The following is a 5,737-nucleotide window of genomic DNA, read 5'->3' as shown; positions in this document are numbered from 1 at the left end:
TTCTCTCCAACATTTGTTATTTGTAGATTTTTTGATGTTAGCCATTCTGACAGGTGTGAGGTGGTACCTCATTGTGGTTTTGATTTACATTTCTCTAATAATTAGTGATGTTGTTGTTGAACATCTTTTCATGTGCCTGTTAGCCATCTGTATGTCTTTGGAAAAATGTCTATTTAGGTCTTCTGCTCATTTTTTGATTGGGTTGTTTGGTTTTTTTTTTTTTTGATATTGAGTTGTGTGAGCTGTTTGTGTATTTTGGATATTAACCCCTTGTCAGTCACATCATTTGCAAATATTTCCTTCCATTCTGTAGATTGTCTTTTTGTTTTGTTGATGGTTTCCTTTGCTGTGCAAAAGCTTTTAAGTCTGATTAGGTCCCATTTGTTTATTTTTGCTTTTATCTCTTTTGCCTTAGGAGACTGATCCAAGAAAATATTGCTATGATTTATGTCAAACTGAAGGACTTTCTTTAACATTTCTTATAGTACAGGTCTACCAGGGATCAGTTATTTCAGTTTTTGTATGTCTGCAGAAGTCTTTCTTTTGCATTCATTTTTGAAAGATATTTTGCTGGGTATAGAATTCTAGATTGACAATATTTTTCTTTACGTACTTCAAAGATTATTGTTCCTCTGTCTTGTCACTTGCTTTGTTTCTGACAAGAACTCTGATATAATCCTTATCTTTGTTCCTCTTTTCATGTCATAACTTTTTTCTCTACTTTTAGATTCTCTCTTTATCACTGGTTTTGAGAAATATGATTATGATGTGCCTTAGTATTTTTTTCATATTTCTCTAGTTTGAATTTTACCTTGTTCAATATTTTAAAAATATTCTTGTGTGTTGTTCTGGGCATCATAAGTTACTTGGAAATAGTTTGATCCCTTCAAGACTTGCTTTTGAGCTTTGTTAGGAAGGACCAGAACAGCTTTTAGTCTTAGGCCCCACAACTGAAACAATGCCCTTGTGAGTGCTCTACTCAATGCCCCATGAATTATAAGATCTTCAACTCTGGTTTGGTGGGAATAGGGTCTATTCCCTGTCCTGTGTGATCTCCAGGGATTGTTTTCTCTAATCCTTTTGGGTGGCTCTTTCCCTGACCTCATGCAGTTCCCTCATATGCATGCAGTGATCAGTATTCATCTGAAAACTCAAAGGAGTTCTGTAGAACTCCAGAGTTCTCTCTCTGTGTGTAGCTCTCTCTTCTCCAGTATTCTGTTCTGTTAATTCTAGCTTCATTGGTCTCTCTGGGATCCCAGCACCATCTTCTCTATGAAGGAATACTGCTGGGGTCCACCCATATTCCCTTTCCCAATGCTATGGCCTGTAAGTTCTCTCCAGGCAGTAAGCTGGGGGCAATCATAAGACTCACCTCATTTTTTTCCCCCACTCTCAGGAATCACTGTCATGCACTACTGTGGTCCAATGTGTGAAAATCGTTGGTTCAAATACTTGGCCTGGTTTTTCACTTGATTCAGAATCCTGGTTTTAGTGAGCATTTCCTGGAATTCCTGGAATCATGGATGTTAGCTCTTAGGTGAGCTTTTTAGAAATCATCTAAGTCCATACCTCCCATTTGCCAGGGAAGAAACTGAATGGGAGAAGGGAGCAGGCTGAGTTTGTGGCAGACTCTGAACTGGGCCAGGTCTCCTGACTTCTAATGGAAGTTGTTTTCAAAGAAGTAAGCTCGTGGGAGAAAAGAAGGAACTTGGGGAACTTCAAATAAAGACTCCTTTGTGTCAAAGAGAAAGTAGAGTTAGTTGCTCTCAGTGTCTCACTGTCTTCCTCATTTCAACATTTGCCATTTTTTGTGCCTTCAGTGTTGGCCCCTTACCTCAATTTCTGCATTGATAATGTAGAGGCTTCCGTTCCCTCCAGATGTTCTCTATCAAGTCAATCTCCTAGAAAAATTGCAAGATATTATGAAATCTCAGAACCAGGAAGGAGGCAGGTAGCAGAACTGGAATTTAAGCTCATACCCCAAAGACTTCCCAGGGGAGCCTGAAGAGCATCTGGGCCAACATATCATCTTATAAACAAGGAAACTGGGATAAGATAGATTCACTGGTGCACCCAGACAGGGCTAAGGTCTTGGTTTTGCACTCAGATGCCCACCTCTGAAAGATGATGTGCTTAAGTGTTAAACAGTCAGCTCTTAATGGTGTTGAATTTATAATATACATTCAGCTCACTACATCATTTACCCACAAGAACTACTCCAAACCCAGCTGGAATTTTCTATCAGAAACTTTTCCAAGTCTTTTTGTCCATGTTTTCAGAGGACATATGATAGTTTGTTTTGCTTGTTCATCCACGCAGCAGGGTGAGAATTCCCAACAGGAACCTGGGGTCACTATGAGAGGAAGTTTTTGGAAAGGCAGACAAGTGTCCCAGAGAAGGAGGAGGAAGAAGGAAGGAAACAATGAAAGCAATTGCCCATTTTTCAGGTCATTTAAAAAGCCTCCAACTTGGACACAGCAGATAAGTAGCTATTTTTCTTTGCTTTAAGTACTTTTAAAGGAAATGCCCCCTCCCCATTTACTTGAACACAATACTAAGCACACACTTCTCAGCACGTAAAAAGGCAGGACGTTCCAGGTTTTGATGCACAAGGCAACCTTGGCTTTGCCTTGTTGATTAGTCATTACAATGGGGGCCTTTCACTGCAGGACCACATGGTTCCGGGCAACGTGACCCAAGGTCTGGCAAAGGCTCCAGGCAGCACAAAGGAACGGAACTTGTCTTTGTGCTGTGAGTTCAGCGTTGGTGTTTGGAGTTATTTGCGATCGCTCCTGGGTTCAGAGCTCAGTTGCACTTTTTTACCTCTCTCCTACACCTGCAGTTCCTCAGTGGCCAGAGCTAAGCCCGGCTCCCAGGGCAGAGGAGGAGGCGGGGCCAGGACGAGGCCCACCTGGGGAAACACACAATATGTGCATATAAAGATATTTGATAGCAGTCCAAAAACACCTTCTGTACATACCTTGGTAATTGTTTTAACTTCTTTTGTGAACTTGTAAATTTTTCGAGATTGTTGAATTAAACACAGTCTGAAAGTAGAGCATTTTCACATAGATAAAACCGTGGGAAAATGAAATCGTTTACTCAGGAAGAACCTCATGGCAAAATATACCTTGCATCCAACTAAAGGAAGAACGATTTCAACCATTGTCTTTAAGGCAGATTCACTGTGTGTTACTTAATACTCCCCACACTGCCCGTACAACCTGAGGTGATGCCTCCAGAGAATTTTTATCTCAATCCAGCGGTCCCCAATCTTTTTGGCACCAGGGACCGGTTTCGCAGAAGACAAGTTTTCCATGGACTCGGGGGTGGGGGGATAGCTCAGGAGGTGATGTGAGCGACGGGGAGCGGCAGATGAAGCTTTGCTCCCTTGCCAGCTGCTCGCCTCCTGCCGTGCGGCCCGGTTCCTAACAGGCTGTGGGACCAGACCCCTGTCTCAGTCCGTAGGAAAAGCCTTCAATTTTGGCAGGAAGGAGGGAGCAGGGTACAGCTGGGCTGGCGTGGCATTCTGTCCATTGATTAGTCTTTGCCTCTTCATGAGGGCAGTAGAATGCTACCCAGACGTTTTAAAACAGCAACCCCAGAGCATGGGAAGGTCATGATGTGCTTTCCAAACCATGAACAATTCCTTATGTTCAGCACACTTTTGGGGGCTACGTGAAAACGGTACTCATCATATGGAGTCTGTTGAACTATGTGTACTCCGGACACACTGCTATCCTCCATTGTCACAGTTTCACTGAGGACCAGTCACCAAAAAAATCTAGAAAGCCATGAGAATATTAATGATAAGATAAACCATGTTTATCAAATTCTTATTCTGTTCTCGGCTCTTCACACATACAGTGTCTCATTTAATGCTGAAAACAATACCCTGAGGAGGGGACCAGCACATCCCCTATCTTACAGAGGAGGAAACAGGCTCAGCGATGTGAATGAAGTGGCCCAAGATCGCAGGATGAAGACCCAGGATTCAAAGCCAGGCGATGTGGACCCACAGACCATGCACTTATCCACCAGCTGTTGTGGGTCTAGTCAGGGAACAGAGCAGGAGGCAGAAAAAGGAGAGGCATAGCAGGTAGGGTTGGATAACATGCCCCATGAATCTCCCGAAGCCGGGGTGGAGAATTCCAGTCCACTTCTACAGACTGAGAAAATGCAGAGAAAATTTAAAAAAACAAAACCAAAAACCTGCTCCAAAGGAGGGGAGAGAAGAGTACGGATGTAAAATATCAATGAGATGCTGTGGTTTATGCTCTTTGTCTTTTCTCTCTGCCTCCCCTAGCAACAGTGAAGTAGCATCAGTGTTAACGCAAGTAACGTGCTGACTTTGTTCCTCCAGGCAGCATCGCTGCTAAACAGAAACGCATGCTGATTTCCGTTCTGTTAAGCAAGGGAAACATCATCAGAGTCCGCCCAGTGGAAAAAGACGAAAAGCAGACAGAAGGATGTTTAAATTTCAAGGTTATGCAAGAACAGAGGAGAAAGAACAGATTGTAAATTCGTTTTTGAAATATTAAGCTACTAACAAAATCCTAACCCCAGTACAGAGAGCAGAGGAAGTTAAGGCGGTGGAGAGTCGTGACTGAGGCTGTTCTGCCACGGCATGTTGCTGCTGCCACATTTTTCTCGAGTGTCTGAAAATATCAGGCTTTAAAATACACATGCATTAGTTTTTGAGACGTGTGTGACTATAGCCTCAGGGTGGAAAAACAAACAACTCTATTGCCCTGAGCTCATGCTGGAGTTGGTGTGAATTGTTTCGCCTCCTTATGTATAATGTTTCTAATGAGGACAATTACGGAGGATGAGCTTTGTGTGCTGTTGAATTGGCTCTTTGTGCTCATTGCGGAGGGCTCTGTACCGGCCTGTGCTCGGCTGACCTGCTTCTTAGAGGCATCACTAGATGGGGAGGGTGACCTCCGATCCCGCTCTCTGACGTCTCATATTGAGAAACACCCGAGGGGGTGTTGTCTCGTCCCCTCACCACACCTGTCATTAAAACGAGACATCTTTCCAAGATGCATGAATAGACAAGGACTGGTATCTAGTTGCCCTTTTACTCCTATAAGACCTTTATGTTATGATGTGATTTCTTTTGCATTGTGATTCCTACTCATCTCGTGCAAAACATAGGATTTAAGCTACATTAAGTAGTTCAAAATGGAGTCACAGTGGCCAGCGTGAACTTGCATGTTAGTTGTTTTGAAACGTCTGCTGTAGGACTGCTAGCATCTTTGATAAGCTAAGAGTGTTACTTTAGGTAAGGAATTTATTTGGTAACATTTGCAGAAAGATTTCACTGGAACAGAAGGAGCAACTGATAGAGATAAGACCCTGGGGTGTATCCATTACACCCTACTGGCAGACTCCTTAAAAAGAGACCACTGAGGACTTCCCTGGCGGTCCAGTGGTTAAGACTCCACACTTCCAATGCAGGGGGTGCAGGTTCGACCCCTGGTCTGGGGATTAAGATCCCACATGCCGCGTGGCCCGGCCAAAAAATAAAAAGAGAGAGACCCCTGAGCCTAGAGATTGGAAGCCTCTTCACTGGAGGACCCAACTCCATGATGCTGAGAGACATTGGAGGGGACACTAGCGAGGCTCTGTTGGAGCCGAGGGCGACTTCTTCCCACTCACACTTATCATGGACCCGCTGCCAGGCTGGGGCTGCTGAGACGCCTCCTTCCCGGACTTCTCCTTGGAGTGGTCGTTT

This window comes from Phocoena sinus, chromosome 12 (genome assembly GCF_008692025.1).
Source record: "Phocoena sinus isolate mPhoSin1 chromosome 12, mPhoSin1.pri, whole genome shotgun sequence".
Taxonomy (NCBI): domain Eukaryota; kingdom Metazoa; phylum Chordata; class Mammalia; order Artiodactyla; family Phocoenidae; genus Phocoena; species Phocoena sinus.
This window is presented reverse-complemented; position numbering follows the sequence as displayed.